Below are 17,838 nucleotides of genomic sequence, written 5' to 3' on the forward strand. Positions count from 1 at the left end.
AGGTTCACATATATACCCATAAAAACAACTTTTAGACCTTTCATTCTGCTTCTAAAAGATAACTGTGGTCGCAGATATATACAATTAATATCGAATTGGTTGCATCATTTATTTTAAGCATTTTATCATGTCACGCTCAAGGCAATCTGTCATTGTGTATGGTAACATTTAATTTAGGTAGAGTCCTGCTTTCCTGAAATGAAATCCAGCAACAAAATAAACACACTGCCATAACATAAACTAATCACAGTACATTATCAGGAAACATATAGTTTAGATGAAAGAGCTGAAAAGCTGCTTCTCATTTTCATTGCAAGTCTGCTGAGTCAATGACTAGTATTTCACACTGTCTTCACCTGGCTGCAGGCATTGTGGCATTACAACGTAATGGTAATATTTTATTGAAGCAGAGTAGTGCTGTTAATTTCTTAAAACAGTTTAAGTGGTAATGTTTCTTGGTCTCTTATTAAATAAGCGTTATAGTCAGGTTCATCAATAAATGGGTATAGTGAAACATGATCTCCCCTATCAAGGATCTAGAAATATTTAAAAATAAAATAATAAAATGATGTTCCCTCTTGGATGCATACTCCATTCTCACCCCCTTTCTATAGTGTGCAGTAATTTACAGGCCACCCTATGGGTCTGATTCACAAATACATTTTAGAGTATGTTAAGAAGTGCTCATGTAGTATTCTTTCTACATTCTCTTATATGCCTTTGAGAATTGGCCCCAAAGCAAGTAAAATGGGATTAGTGCAATAACAAGCATTGGTAATGAATCAGTTTCACCTATGTGATGAATATTAAGTTGTTAAGAGCCCCCTGACCAGAATCACAGGAGTGGAGAGCGAAACCTAACAAGCACAGCACAAGCGCCGTGCAGGCGAAACCTAATCATAAGCCCAGTGCAAGCGAAATGTCAAACATTGACACAATGACAAGCCCTTTCCTGTGAAAGTTATTAACAAAATATTTTTTTTTTAAACTCTCACCTCGCGTACATGCAGACACTTACAGGGTGTTGGGCTTTGGCCTGCAGCACTCGGGAGAGGACTGACAGCATCTTCCGCATTGAGTGCAACAGGCAGATACCAGAAGATTCTGGCACAGACTCATCCGCTGTCCCCATTCGGTTGTCCTATGAAAAAACCCAAGGACTAGCCAGGAAAGCAAAATGCAGCGCAATCTCAGAAACAGAGAGCAAGAACAGCATTACAAGCAGACGCCACAAGCGGTGCTAATTGGAAATGCTGCCATCTTACAGGAGAAGTGGGAAGATGTATGTATACCTGCTCACGAAAAGTGCTGTATTTTTGGCAGGATTTATATTAAAAAGCAGCCGTACCAAGACCATTTTAAGCCCCGAAGGAGGTCAATTCTCGTATTAAATTATTTTTTCAATACGCAAAGTTCATATCCGTTAATTATCTATTAAAGCTATTATCATTTTGAATTCTGAAGAAAGGTAAATCAGATTGTGTTACATACTATGTGTAAGCATTCTACCTGCAATGGTGTTTATCGACCACCAGCATGTTAAGAGGGCTGTTTTGACCACGAGTTCAGCGTTAGGCCATACTCTTCTGTAGCTTACTTGTTTGCTTTTGAATACTATGTTACCAATTGATCTTGCAAAGTGCAGCCCCTCGTCTTTTTCTAACATTCCAGTGATCAGAGCCAACATAAGCAATTTTACCCGTGATGAGGTGTTGAAGCACTTTTTTGGCGAGTAGCACGCTACTCCGGACCCCACAAAGGATTAGTGTTGAAAATTAGTATAGTGAAATATGAAAGTAATTTGAGTGGTGGATATGTTGTTCAGTTATTTGGAGAGAGAAGGGTAGCAGAGGGATAGAAGAGGGAAAAACGTTTGCATTTATATAGTGCTTGCTACCCCTGATGAGGTGTTGAAGCACTTTTTCGGCAAGTAGCACGCTACTCTGGAACCCATAAAGGATTAGTGGTGAATTAGTATAGTGAAATATGAAATTTGAGAAGTGGACATGTTAGTCTGTTATTTTGATTGAAAAGGATAGTGGAGGGATAGAAGAGAGAAGGATCTAGACTTTTATTGTTTTTTTGTTTGGAGGTCATAGCAGTAGGAGGAGGCTTAGGATGAGGAAAAAGGGATGTGGAGGGGAAGAGTTTAGAAAGGCTTGTTTTGGGGGATCATTCTAGTAAAACAGGTGTCAGATGAAGCAAGGAGGGGTAGAGTAGGGAAGAGTCTAGAAAGGGTTATTTTGGGGATCATAGAACATGGAAAGTACATAGATGCATAAAGGAGGTAAGTATATGTAGATTAAATATATTGATAGAGGTATAGGATGAGAAATAGGGTAGTGCATTGAATATGCTTTTTTGGGAGAAAAGTAATTAATATATGGATCCAAGTACATGGAAGGCCTCAGACAGGTGTGTCAGTCCCTGATGAGCGGTTGTCTCTTTATATGGCATATATTTATGAAACAAATCCCTTGTTTGCAGCCTAAGAATATGATAAAATACGCAAAAACAGCATTACATGTTATTCGAAATAACTAACCTTCGGCCAAATTAACACAGTTTACATGTCATGATTTTAGCTCAGTATTGTCAGACTTATTACAGACATGCAAAAAGGCGTTACATATGCAAGGCTGACAACGTCTTCATTGACTACATTCCATAAGCATGAGAGCATGTTTGGCGAAGTCAAAAAGCACTTTGGACTTGTGCCACATGCATCTGAAATAATGCTCTTGAATGAAATCCAGTGCACTTTAGTTCCTTTAACTTAATTTCGGCTAAGCGTCCTTGTTTTAATGAGCGGATACATTCTCAATAGACTCTTGTTAAGTGAATATATAGGTCTGATGCTATTCTGTTTGTTGAACAGTCCAATATTGATACTTTTTTTGTTACTGCCTGAAAAAATAGCCATTAACTTGTCAGTTTCTATAGAAGACGCAAATACTTGTTTGTTTGTGGTTGTATTGGGAAATTATAACTTTTAAACAGGCATTGGGAAAGCCAGTAGGTCCCTGCTCTAAAATGCCAAGCTATTGACTTTGACAAAGCTTTCTTTCTAATTGTATTCAGCAGCATGAATGCACATGCGTGACTCACAGTTTTGGAATAGATGTTCTATTAAAACCCATTCCAAGATGACTGCCGATGTGACCTCACATGTCGTGAAGCACATATGCCTTTGCCTAATGACCCACGCATACATCCTAACACAGGTGAATATCTTTTTACCTCTCTTACATGGCGTGTGGCCACGTTGGACAGGCAAAATTATTATTTTTTTAAAGATAAATTATGTTTCACTAAGCACAAAATATCAAGTGGTCAACCAGGCAGTAATTTCTAGTTGTTAAGCCTTGAAAAAATCATATATGAATCAAAAGTTTAACAAAGTTTCAATGTGGGATGGACAGCATTGGGGAGATGGAGAGATGAGTGACTGAACAGCCGGGCAGCACTTTCCAGCTGCCAGGTCCTAGTAAGCGACATAAGAATAAATAAAATACACAAGGTGCAGGGGAGGGGCACGTGAAGAAGGAGCACACAGAATAGAGGAAATGAGAGGGAGCAAGAAACAGATGCATTCCTGAGTGCTTAAAGCAAACAAGATTCACCCCAAGCATGCATTGGAAGGATACAATTCATCCAATCAGAACACAGTGAGACTTCAATGTTCCTGGACAGACAAACCCAAGAACAGAGAGGAAAGTCAGTGAATAAGGAGCAGCGAAGTGGTATAGACAACCATGCCATCCAGGTATGACCAAGGGTTTGATCCAAAGGCCACTCTAAGACTATGTAATGTATTAGAAACAAAGGCCTTGCACACAGTAGCAAAGGCCTAAGAAGTGGAAATTTGTATGTAGGAATCCACATATTTTTTGAACATACAATAAATAACATCATGATCTATGTATTTTCTTATAAAAAAACATGAATCGGCCATGTATGAATACAAAAAAGAATCAGCAAAAATAAACACACAAACTGATCAAAAGAGATGACCGCGCTCACAAAAACTGTGGACAGTTCTAACGATGATCTCATCAAATGTCAAATGCTGTGGTCTGTGACCAGTGTTGAGGAACCACAGCTGGAGGTGGAGCCAGACAACTGAAAGACCACACTGGATGCCAAAAAAACAAGGTGATGCAACGATTACCGACGTCAGCAAATCAAATACCATTGCCATCATTCTCTAGACTATGAAACACTAGACTGCAAGGTAAGAAAGCTGCTTCCCCTATACCGGGTGGTCGGGCCATATTTGAAGGAGTACTATTTCCATTATGCTATAGGGAGCAGGAAAAGGTATTTGTTGGCCAGAGGCCCTTGAAGTAGACCGTGGCGGCTCCTCCGCTATGGCGGAGGAGCGTCACCCCCCAACTAGCACTTTTAAAAGTGTGAAAAATAAAACGAAAATAATACGGGTTTAAAACCGTTTTTTAAAATATTTTTTATTTTTCCTTGTGCTGAGGCTTAGGGGCGGGGACAGGGTTGTGACAGGCTGGGTGGGGAGTGCTGGGAAATGCCTTCACTGGGCATGTGGATTTGGCAGGCCATTTCAGCTGCGTTGCTGGGGGTGGAGAGAGCAGGCACAGGCTCTCAGTCTGTCTTGGAGCGCAAATCATTGGCGCTCAGGCCAACCCTGAAGCTGCTCTCATGATGAGAGCAGCTTCAGGATTGGCCGCAGGACAGGCTGGGAGCCTGTGCATGCCTGGCAGTGAAAAGGAAAGGTCAGCAGAAGAGCGTAACGCAATCATGGATGGCGCGGGTAAGTTATTTTTAATTGTTTTTCCATTGTCTCCATGGTCCCCCATTCCCTGCCTCCCTGACCCCATCATCCACCCCACCTCTTTTCCCCGACATGAGTCGCTCCTGACAGTAGATGCAAGCAAGGGCAAGAGATGCATCCATTGCTTTAGCTTGGAGAGACTGACATACTGGACTATATCAGGACCACTTGAGACCTCGGGAACAAGTCATCACCCTGCAAAGCTATTCTCTTTTGACATGATGGGCAGAGTAAATGTTGAGGCAGCCATTCGTAGGCCAGTTACTCAGTCATTACTCATAGATACACAGTAATGAAGCGGTAACCGTTTTGGGAATAGGCATGTGTCTAGTACACCGAATCAGGTTTCACTGACACAGAAAATTACAGAGTCAAATGCAGTTTTGAGTGTGAAAACTAAATTTCATAGAAAATACTTTTGCTGCCTACAAAAATCACAAATTAAGTTTGCACTGCCCATTTACCTGCTGGAGGATTAGTTCTTCTTCCCTTGTGCTCTTTTCTGTACATTAACTGGACACTTAAAGCATTCTTACAACAGGGGTGGCTCCTCCATTAGGGCGGAGGAGCGTCACCCCACTTCTTTCTCGCAGGGCGAGAAGCAGAAACATAAAATGGTATGCTCAATGCTGTGGGCCCTGATTTTGTGGGCACTCTGCATTTTCTCTATGTAGGCTGCATGCAGCTTACATAGAGAAAATGGCCTCCCAGCCTGCGCCCGGCTGGACACCGTCCGCACCAATCACAGCGCTGCCATTGCAGCGTTGTGATTGGCTTTGGGGAGGGGAGGGAGGATGCCTGACTCCTGTTCCTGCCGGAGGCAGGAGTGCAGGAAAGCAGCAGGAAAATGTGGGTGCCGGACCCGGTAAGGTAAGTTTAAAAAAAAATATATTTATTTAAAATCCCCCTACATGAGCACCCACGTGACCACCCCCACCCACGAGTCATGCGAGCCGCGACTGCTTATAAAGAATATCAAAAGACAGAGAACTAGAATAAATGGATATGATTTTGATAAACAGTTGTTCTGTAAAGGGCTAAGCTACATTTGAATAAACCTGTACCTTATTCTACCTTCATGGTGGTATGGGATATGGGCGTAAGGGTGCAGAAGGTCAGCAGAGTGAGATGGAACTGCACTGAGTGATGCTATGCATTATAAACAAATGTGTGGCAACATGAAGCACACCGCACAACCACCACAACAGAGGAATAGTAACCGCTAGAGCTTGCACCCAATGCACCCAGCTAAATCAGGAAGAAGCAAGAAGTAGCACCTGACATGGGGTCCAAAGAAAGTTTCATGAGGGAAAGACGGATACAGTTGCCAAGCGAGGTTAATTGAATTGAATTGAATTGGGATTGTATTTATAAAGCGCAACTATCACTCCGCGAGGAGTATCTTGGCGCTGACGTCATACGGTGGTGAAAAAACAAGATATTGACTTACTGAGAGTAATTAGATCAGAGCAAGACAACAATCATCCGAAATACCATAGATCCAGGTTTTGAGATCTTTCCTGAATGAGAGTTCAGTATTACAGAGTTTGATCTGGGCTGGCAGCTTATTCCATGCTCTGGCACCCAAGAAGGCTAGGGTTCTTGCGCCTTTTAGTTTATATCTAAAGTTGGGCAGTTTAAGAAGATTTGCCGAGGAAGATCTGAGTGGCCTAGTAGGGGTAAATGGAGTGAAGCGTGCCGACAAAAATTTGGGACCAACCTTCATCTTTGCCCTAAACGTAACAAGAAGAATCATGAAAAGAATTCTTTTGGGGACCGGGAGCCAATGGAGTTTATTCAAGGCGGCGGAAGCTGAGGACTTTCTGGGGAGTTTAAGTACCAGGTGGGCTGCAACATGTTGTACCACCTGAAACTTCTTTAAGACTGATCTATTAACTCCAGCCAGTAGCCCATTACAATAGTCCATACGAGAGAGTATCAGGGCCACTGCTACGGACTTTCTAGCAGACAGAGGGAGAAACCTAAAGAATTTTTTTAGGGTTTTGATTAAACCGAAACACATTCCTGCGACCGCTTTGGTATGGGGAAGAAAAGAGAGGGAGTTATCAAATTGGACTCCTAGGTTCCTGGCTACCTTCACAACCTCAGGAGGTGGGGTTGCTCCATCGGGCCACCAATTAGACGGGTGGAAAGAAGTGTCCATCCCTATGGGAAGAATCTCTGTTTTGTCCGTATTACACTTCAAATGATTAGTCGACATCCATTGAAGGACCGCAGTCAAACAAACTTTAAAATTCATTTCAGCTTGCGTAGAGTCGTTCTCCAAAGAGATAATCATTTGAGTGTCATCTGCATATGACAGAACCTCAATCCCGAAGGAACTAATCAGGGTAATGAGGGGAGCCATATAGACATTGAAAAGTAGTGGACTTAGGGAAGATCCCTGAGGGACTCCTGCTGTAATGGGTTGTTCGGAAGAGAGGAAGGGACCCAGGGTAACAGCCTGTCTCCGAGAGACCAGGAAGGATTTAATCCATCTCAACACCATACCTGAAATGCCGCTGCATTCGAGACGCCTCAAAAGAATGTCATGAGAGATCGTGTCGAATGCAGCTGACAAATCCAACAGAATCAAAACCCCCTTCCTGCCTCTATCTGCAATCATTTTCAGGGAATCGGAAACTTCAATAAGGGCTGACTCTGTGGAATGTTTGGGCCGGAATCCAGCTTGGCATGGATGAAGAATATGTTGCTCTTCAAGAAATTTTGTGAGCTCCTTTAAAACAAAGGTTTCCGTGATTTTACCCAAAATTGGAAGAAGTGAGATAGGGCGAAGATTTGAGAGCACTGCCGAATCAATATGTTTTTTTTTTTAAAGTGGTTTAACCAGTGCCAACTTCCAGTCAGCTGGGACAACACTCGTACTGAGAGACGAATTGACAATCTGATTAATCATGGGATTTGCTACCTTTGACAGTTTGTGAAGGACTGATGGAGGACAGGCATCCAATGGAGACCCTGATTTACATTTTTCCATGGCCATAAGAGTCATATCTAGCGATACAGGTGCAAATATAGAAATGGAGGCTAAGCTACTCGTCAGAGGGGAAACGGGGGTGGAATTGCCGCCTGGAAAGTCTTTCTGAATTTTGAGGATTTTTTCCTCGAAGAACAGGGAGATCTGATCACATAATGACTGAGAGGCAGGAAGCTCTCTTTGTTCCGCCATCGGTGTAGTAAAAGACTTCACAATTTGAAAAATCAACTTCTGATTGTCTTTAGCTTTGTTGATTTTTTTTTTGTAAAAAATTCCTTTTTTGCCAGTTGAATCTGGGAAAAATATGCTTTCCTACCTTCCCTAAATATTTTTTTTTGTTTCTCCGTATATCCCTTTCTCCACTGCCGCTCCAGTTGCCTGCAATGCAGTCGTGCTTGAGCCAATTGGGGCGTAAACCAGGGAGTATTTAGATTTTTAGGTTTTAACGGCTTGCTCTTTATGTCCAAGGGCATAATAGCCTTGCCGATATTGGTAAGCCAGGACTGAAAAAGGCGAGAGTCTATCTCTGTTTTGCCTGTTAAAATAGGGGCAAGATTTTTGGCCACCATCAATAAATTAGGATTTTTAGCAATCTGTGTCCATGAAGGCCCCTGCTGAGGTTTATTAAAAAGTTTCACAATCTGTGTCATCGGGGGCATTGTAATTCTGAAGGGAATAAAAGAGTGGTCAGACCAGATTAAGGGGACGGGGGTGTCTGCGGCAAGCCAAGGTAAATTCGAGCAGACCCCATCAAGGGTTTGACCTGCCAGATGGGTAGGGCCATTCACTATTTGCTGTAGTGAAAATAAATCTAGGATTTGAGAAAAATTATCTGTTCCAGGTTCAGAGTTATCCTCTAAGTGAAGATTAAAATCACCTAAAAGCGTAAAATTGGCATATTTGAGCATGAGGTAACTTAAGGAGTCATTAAGTGAATTAATAAATTTAGTACTTTGACTAGGAGGCTGGTAGATAAGTGCACCTGGAAAGCATGAGGTGGCATTCAAAGAAAGACAGAAACCTAAACTTTCCACTTCTAACATCGCATCCAGTTCAAAAAAAGTGCAAACAAATGAGTCACGTAAAATGATGGCCAGCCCTCCACCCCTACCCACCGGTCGATCCTTCCTATGCATAAGATAACCTGGTGGGACGGCGTCCGCAATATCCGGGCTGCTCCAGTCCTTAAGCCAGGTCTCTGTTATGAATAGAATCATTTGAAATTGTTAAGCCGTGAAGGAAACGGCGGAAAATCTCACTTTCCCTTTTGACTCTCCATCTCAGCTGCCGCCTCCTTGTTTTCTCCGAAGCTGCCGTGAGGGGAACGGATTGCTTCTCAACTACATCCCCCAGGGGTCCGTGTGAGGGTGACGCAGCGCGTCATTGGAGTGCGCTGAAGACTTTAAATACCGTGAGCGCCTCCCGCAGCGCGGGACGCGCCTCATTTGAAATTGTTAAGCCATGAGGGAAACGGCGGAAAATCTCACCTTCCCTTTTGACTCTCCATCTCAGCTGCCGCCTCCTTGTTGTCTCCAACGCTGCCGTGAGGGGAACGGATTGCTTCTCAACTACATCCCCCAGGGGGCCGTGTGAGGGTGACGCAGCGCATCATTGGAGTGCGCTGAAGACTTTAAATACCGCGAGCGCCTCCCGCAGCGCGGGACGCGCCTCATTTGAAATTGTTAAGCCGTGAGGGAAACGGCGGAAAATCTCACCTTCCCTTTTGACTCTCCATCTCAGCTGCCGCCTCCTTGTTGTCTCCGACGCTGCCATGAGGGGAACGGATTGCTTCTCAACTACATCCCCCAAGGGGCCGTGTGAGGGTGACGCAGCGCATCATTGGAGAGCGCTGAAGACTTTAAATACCGCGAGTGCCTCCCACAGCGCGGGACGCGCCTCATTTGAAATTGTTAAGCCGTGAGGGAAACGGCGGAAAATCTCACCTTCCCTTTTGACTCTCCATCTCAGCTGCCGCCTCCTTGTTGTCTCCGACGCTGCCGTGAGGGGAACGGATTGCTTCTCAACTACATCCCCCAGGGGGCCGTGTGAGGGTGACGCAGCGCGTCATTGGAGTGCGCTGAAGACTTTAAATACCGCAAGCGCCTCCCGCAGCGCGGGACGCGCGTGGGCTCGCCCGGGCCAAGGGCGGGCCCATTTGAGCCCGTTCGAGACTGGTAGAGGCTGGGCTGGGCCCTCCCCCATATAAGTGTATGGTTAGAGTGCTCCACTGGTACGTTGCGTAGATTGTGATATATTGGAGATCTACCTTATTACGCTAAACAGGGTTATTGTTGCTTTTCTTTTCCTTTGTTGTTATTTAGACTTGGTCGTTCAACCCCTTTTTGATCATGAACTTGAGGGATGGCAGATCCACAAAATGTCATTCGGGAGGGAGTGTTACAGGGACTCTGGATAATTTCATAGTTAGGGCTGCTTCCCTATTAGAACGGGAAATTACTTTAACTGAGAGGCGATTGTCTCTGGATCCCCAAGGGAACAGGAGATCGTCTCTGGGCCCTCTAGCGTCTGCTATTACCCCTGATAGGGTGCCTGCCATAACTGACGCACTTGCTTCGCTTTCCCAAGGAGCTAGTGCCCCTTCCTTGTTGCACCCTCCTTGCCTTGGCATGGGAGATGTAGATACCGTTTCTAGCCCAAATACCAGACTTCCACTTCCTATTAATTCTGAAATAATATCTGCCCAATGTTGCCCCCAAGATCTAAGACGATTAACAAGCCTATGCCACAAATTCCATGCAAGGACCCTGTTATTACTAAGAGGAAGAGAGGTGGGAAGCTTCACTCAGAAAAACCTGCTAAAATGCCTAGGCCCGCAAAATTTGCAGATACTACTATTTTGCCATCTCCTTCGGTAACGGACTGCCCATATGTGACTAACATTGATTTAGATCCTCCCTTGTTGAGCTCTACCCTGCCTAGTGGTAATGATGAGTACCTCTTGTCGAAATTAAAGGAAATGCTAACCCTTATGCTTAATCCGGTTCTGGATAAACTGGCTCAGATTGAGCAGAAATTTCTGCTCTGTGAACAATGCGCTAAGGCTAAGTTAGCTTCAGGAGCAGTTAAATCTGTGGCCCTTCAAACTACCTTAGTGGCTCCTCTTGCCTCTAACCCTTGTTCACCTAGTGGAACTGCCTCGTCTAACCTTTTTGTTCCGCTCCCTTCTATTGCTCCTTCATCTATGAGTCAATTGGTCGAGGGTCCTAATATGTGTCCTCGGACTCATTGCATTTCAAACAAGGGTCTGGAATCTGCAGATTTGTCAGGGGAATCAGCGCTGTTTATCTCTAGCTCTCCCCCCAAAATTGTGGACGGTTGTCCAAGGGGGCCTAATACAGATTTAGAGAACAGACATACCCGGTTATTGGGAAACACTGCTCAAGCAAGCTCGTCAAAAAACTTGGGCCAAGCCAGTTCTGGTTACGGGCGTGTGTCAGGAGTTCTTGATTTACCCCCGGCTGCAGCACCGTTGGTGGTAATACTTAAACAAGTGCCCCCAGTGCAAGAGGGACAGTGCGAATCAACCGAACAGCTGATGCTGAAAGTAATGCATTGGCTCAATACCAAAATGAAAAGAAGAGTTAGCACGGAGTGGGATATTAACGGGTATCTTATAATGGCGAGGCGATGTTCTTGGCTGGGCTCTGTAGCCAAAACAGAGAGTGGAGACTGTGTTGTGGTTAATTTTAATAATCCTGAAGTAGCAAGCATGATATTGGATTATTTAAGTCCAAATACTGGGGGTTGTTATTCATCCAATATCATATTCTGCCCCTTAAGTGCATTCTATAACTCTCCTAGCAAACTTTCGTTAAGTTATAGAAGGCAGGTTGGTTTAACAAGAGATAGAGGGGTGCTTCAGGAAGGATCACAGGGGGTTCCTACCTTTAACAGGTTTGCTCTGCTATCAGGGCTTGAAGAGTGTGATTGACTTCTGCAGGAGGGGCGGGGAGTTGTGAAGCCTAAGCCGCCACCTATTACCTTGGAAGTCCCTACTGAGAACCCGGTTGTTGACAATGACTTCTCTAGTGTTATTTCTGTTGCCGAGAGAGTTGTCATTTCGGGGTTATCTTGTCCACTTGTGGCCAGTACATTTAAAATATTTTCATGGAATATAGCGGGTTTAGGGTCCAAAGTTAACTCAGAGGATTGGTCCTCATTTTTAGAAGAGGCGGATATTATAATGTTACAAGAAACCTGGGCTAGGGAAATATATTTCAGGCCAGGTTTTCTGTCTTGTGGGAAGCAGGCTACTCCTGCACCTAGGAATAAGGGAAGATCTATGGGAGGTCTTTTAATTCTGGTTCGTCAACGGGCTGATATTATAGTTAAGGAGATGGAAATAGAGGATTCGTATATCCTGGCTCTCTCTATCTCGATTGGTAATGCCCTCAAGTGTACCTTAGTGAATGTATACGCTAGAGGCCAGGCGGGTGGAAGAATATCTCCCACAGTGGTTGCTCTTGACACTTTCTTACAGTCCCTAATAAATCCTGGCAATTTAATTATTGCTGGAGATTTTAACTGTACCTTTGAACCTCTTGGGTTTGAAGATGGTAATCTTACGTGTGATGAGGATCCAGTTTGGGGTATCCCGTCTTTGACACTAGATCCTGTCAAAAATTGGTCTCCAGCTGCACTCCAGCTAAAGGCACTCACAATGGGATATGGGCTTCGGGCAGTCAATGGCAGGTCTAAATCAGATCTCCAGGGTAAACCTACGTACAACATGGGTAGTAAACATAGTAGGATAGATTATTTTATCCTAAATGTTGAATTGTGGCCCAAATTGATTGATATGGAGGTGCGATCCAGGACAGAGAGCGATCATGACCCCCTCTTAGTACAGTTGAAAGCCTCCACAAATGTGAGAGTAGACACTGAGAGAGTTGGTGTTCCGTCCTCTATTTCACTCACTAACAATAGTCGTAGAGTTAAGTGGGACCAGATTATAAGTAATGAAGTAAGTTGCTCTATGATTAGGCAAATTTTATTAGACACCCTAGCTGCTGTTACCCAGTTAAACTTAGATGTTGTAGGAAGTAATGTTCATGGGTTAACAGCATATCACCTAGAGATGGTTAAGAAGATGAGATTAATCCTTTTTAAATTGGGTCAAAGTCATAAATGTACCAATAATAATAAATACAAGTCGGCTAAATGGTACAATGATGATTGTAGGAGGGCCTTCAGAGCTCTTTCTTGTGCAATTAAAACGGGGATAATTCCAGAAATAAGGAAATGTCGTGTGGCATACAAGCAAATCCAATATTCAGCTAAGCGGATGTTTGATGAGTCACGATGGAGGGAATTGTTGCTATCTTGTAGGGATAGGAACTGGAGTAAATTTTGGCACCAAATTAAATGGGGTAGTGGTATTGATAATCCAAATCCGGTAAACCATGTATCTCCTGAGGACTGGGTTATCTTTTTTGAAACGCAGTTCGCCTGTTCTAATACTCCGATTCCGTTCTCCTTCTCGTCCGATCCCAGTGTGGGAACTCTATCATTTTCCTATGCAGAGGTGGAGCATGCACTGAATGGTCTGCCGGCCGGGAAAGCACCAGGCCCGGACGGGATCCCATCTGATATATTTAAAATTGAACGTGTAAACTGGGTCAAATATATTCAATTATTGATTAATGGTATCGCAGGAGGTGCCCCAATACCCGACTCATGGCTTGGGGCCGAAATCATATCAATTTACAAAAAAGGTGATCGGCCCTGCCATCTAATTACAGGCCCATCAGCCTGATTGACACAACTCAAAAGCTGGTGGCCAAAATCGCACTTAATCGGGTATTGGAGTGGATAGATGAAAATGGTATACTATCCAATTTTCAGGCGGGCTTCCGGAGCCATGTCAGCACTATTGACCAGGTTTTTAGATTTATGATGCTGTACTGGAACACAGTAGTGCTGGGCGGTGGTGTCCTAAATGCAGCTTTTGTGGATCTCAAATCCGCCTTTGACCTAGTTCCACGTAATAAGCTCTGGGAATCCCTGGAAAGGGCTGGGATGCCATCAGGGATCTTATCGTTTATTGTAAGGCTTCATGGAAATAACCATGCTTGTGTGAGATGGGGAGGGCAAGGGGAGACTACTAATAGTTTTAAAGTTGCCAAAGGTGTGCGTCAGGGGTGCGTGCTAGCCCCCACTTTATTCTCTCTTTTTATTAATAACGTCGCCCCCTATTTTACTGATTTTCGTACCGATGCCCCCACACTTGTTGGATTAAGAATTCCGATTTTAATGTTTGCAGACGACACCCTCTTATTGTCCAAAACTAAACCCGGCCTCCAACGTGCTCTGGAACGCTTCCAACTCTTTTGTAGTGACAACGAGTTGGAGGTTAATGTTGGTAAGACAAAATGTATGGTCCTTCATAAGAGGAAAAAAATCAGTACTACACTTAGAATGAATAATGCCCCTATCGAGCAAACTGATTTTTTTGCAGATCTAGGGGTGACTCTGGGTCGGAGACTTAATTGGAATCATCAGTTGGATCTCTCTGTAATCAAACATAATCAATTGGCGGGAGCCCTTTTAAAAGAACATAGATCCTCCCTAACAAAACCTATAGCTCCAGTTTGGAAGCTGTATCATGGGAAGGTTAGAGCGTCAATACTCTATGGTGCGGAACTCTGGGGTTTTGAAAACTTGCGTCCCCTGGTACTTGCCCAAAACAAGTTTTTGCGATCTCTTACTGGTTTACCCCAATCTACACCTTTAAAACCATTGTTGCAGGATCTGGGGTGTGTGTCCTTTGAAGAGATAGCAGGGTTTAGACCATTGGCGTACTGGAGACGCTTGTGGACCACCCCAGAGTTAGCTCCTTACGCATTGGCCCTTAAATATCTCATAGGGGTGGACAAGTCCCGTCAAATTTCTTGGTTATATAACATTAGAGCAGTCCTTACGGCTTTGAATTTAGGTCATCTATGGTTAGATCCAGAAGGAACTCCCTTTCCATCGAAGAGTGATCTTAAGAGACTGTACGTTGAGATGCTCCAATTTAGGTCCCATGCCCAGACTCCTAGGGATTCACTATCTGATCTCTTTATGGACCATAAGGTCGAATATTCATTGGAACCCTATTGGGACATTATTATTGGAACCGTTGACAGGAAGTTGTACCATCAATTTAGAGTTGGATGCTTACCCTTAAAAAGTTTTACAAAAAAATGGGTTCAAACACGGATACCTCCTGTCACTGTTGCCCAGGGTTTCCTGAGACCATTCCGCATGTGCTATTTGTTTGCCCAGCATATAGAGCTCCCCGTATGAAATGGATCAAGCCCCTGTGTAAACAGTTAGGCATAAGTTCAGCGCAAACAGCTCTGCGTATCTTTAAGTGTGATACCAAGGAGGTGATTGTGGTTGCTATGGCGAAGTTCTGGTCCACGTGCTGGGTTATAAGGAGGTATCATCTGCAAACTTAAAAGCTATTATTGGGTTTTATGAGAGTATATTGTTATTATTGATCTATTGTTATTACATTAGTCTTGGTGTATTTAATACCTTTTAATCTAATTTATTGATGTGGCTTATATATTTGTGATGCTGTGTCTTTTATGATTTTTAATCGAATAAAGACTAAATGATGATGATGAATAGAATATCTAGTTGAGAGTCTAATATGAGGTCTCTGATGTCTTGACTATGTTTGCCCATGGATCGTGCATTAATGAGACCTCCAATAAGTAGACCCCGGTCTTAACATTGCCAGACCTGGGATATACATTCTGATTAGAAACTCCAGTTGAAAGTACAAACGGGAGGTCTGACAGGCATCTACAACAAGAGCAGGCTCCATAAGTAAAATCAGGGGATATAAAATGTTGGCAAGGAGAGTTCGAATTTAGACTCTTTAAGACCTCAACCTGGTAGGTTCTCCTACCAGGTAGAGCAGTACGTCCCGTCTTTGTCACGTCCTTGGCGCGGACGGGCGCAGACGGGCTTGCCTTTGGCGCGCCTTCGACACAGCTCTTATGTGTCTGGAGCCCGCGTGCTCACCTTCCTATATTACTATGGCCCAACTCCAAGGAATGATAGTTAATGGGAGGGAAAAAGAATAAAAGGTCTTGCACTCTGTTAGACACGGGGTAGCGTGGTGCAGAGCGGGTGGGCCAAACTCCGGAGGAAATGTGTAAAGCATCCACGCAGCACACAGGCGACACACGAGGCACACTACAAAAAGAGACCACACCAGTTTAGGTGAAAAACAGTATGTGTATTGTAAAATAAACACATCAGAAGGGAATCACAGGTGCAGATAAACTGTGCCAGCCGGCACCGGGTAATAATTCACAGGGGGAGACTATTTACAGGGCAGGGCCAATCGGGCCGCTGCCAGAACCATCATGAGTCCACGAATAAATGAAAGTCCATAAGCAATAATGTCTCACCGGCCGTACCTACTGGAGAGAAGACATGCACTTGGCATAAATCACTTTAGGCATTTATCAAGGTAGGCCTAAACACAAAACCAGCCACGTAGGCATTAGGGAAAAACATCAGGCATAGAGACATTAGCATAGGGCATACGCATATGAGCATGGAGGCATCATCATTATGAAAGCAACTTGGCTCAGGCAAAAACCTAGAAATAACTCTTAGGCATAGAAACACAATTATGCAGCCTACCAGCTTACGACACCTTGGGCCTAAACTCCTGAGGCATAAAAGCAAAATCATTAGGCATCAGTAATGAGGCATCGGTCACATTGGGCATAACATAACCTGGGGCATAACCTTATGCATATAAGCACATAATAATTCATACCCACACAAGTACCTTGGGCCTCTCCTCAATGTGAACATCAGGCCTACCAACAGTGTAAGGCATCAGGCATAGAATAAAAACATTAGGCACAAATCCCATTAACAGTGGGTATAACATTAGCGTAAGTCAGAGCAGGCCTAAACAGGTGCATGGGACATTTTCTTAGGCGTAAAAGCACATTATGCATTTTATCAGCATACATGAAACATGAGGTAGGCCAACATGGTGCAGAAAACACATTATGCCAAACATCAGTAGTGCATCATGGGAATACCACCTGGGTGTATAACCCACCATGCGTCCCAAACCATATGCCCCTCGTGGCAGCTGCCCACTGTCCAGCGGGGCAGTTGTGGAAAATAAATGCAGCGCTGTCCGTGGGATGCAGGACTAAGAGTCCTGGGGGCTGGAAAACAGTTGTAGCACTTCACGAGGTGCTAGACAGCAAGCAGAGCACAGTCAATGCAAATATAGCACTATGGAAGCACAGCACTGCAGGACCCACGCACCTTCTTCTCCTGGGCAGGAGCTGGAGGCAGCACTCGCGAGGCGCTAGATGGCTCACAGTCCCAGGGTCCCACCGAGGGAGTAGCGCCCACGCTCCTCACCTCCTGGGCAATGGAAATCTAGCGCTCCAGGGACAACAAGATAGCGCCTCTCTCTCCTGGCACTCCACATGCAGCGCTCACGAGGCGCTAGTGCTCAGAGGCACACAGTCCCACACACCAAAGTAGCACCCATGCTCCTCACCTCCTGGGAGTACAGTCCAGTCCAATAGAGCCCTCTCAAGGCGCTAGGTCGCACAGGATAACACTGTAGGGCTCACGAGGCGCTAGGGCAGGAGAGCAGGCAGGCAATGCTGGGCCAGATCAGCAGTCCGTGGGCACTCATCAGTATAGGACTCCAGCTCTTAGAAGCAGTCAACTCCCATAAAGTGGCACTCCTCCTGGCACCGCAGTCTCCACTCCAGCAAAGGGCTCTCACTAGCCCGGTGGACAGCAGAGGGGTACAGTTGAGCACAGGGGCCAGCACACAGGCCCATGCGGCGGTACCTCCTGGCAGAGTGTCCCCTCTCATTCAGGTCCACGCTCAGTCTGAGCACATGGAGGCACATCTCCTCTACATATCCACCCCTCTTCCCACCTACCAGCAAGGGCTAGGAGCTTCCAGAAGGCTCCTGGCAGTTCCCAACTGTCACTGTGGGGGAAGTGTGGAGCACCTTGTTACTTC

Source organism: Triturus cristatus, chromosome 9, assembly GCF_964204655.1.
Source record: "Triturus cristatus chromosome 9, aTriCri1.1, whole genome shotgun sequence".
NCBI lineage: Eukaryota > Metazoa > Chordata > Amphibia > Caudata > Salamandridae > Triturus > Triturus cristatus.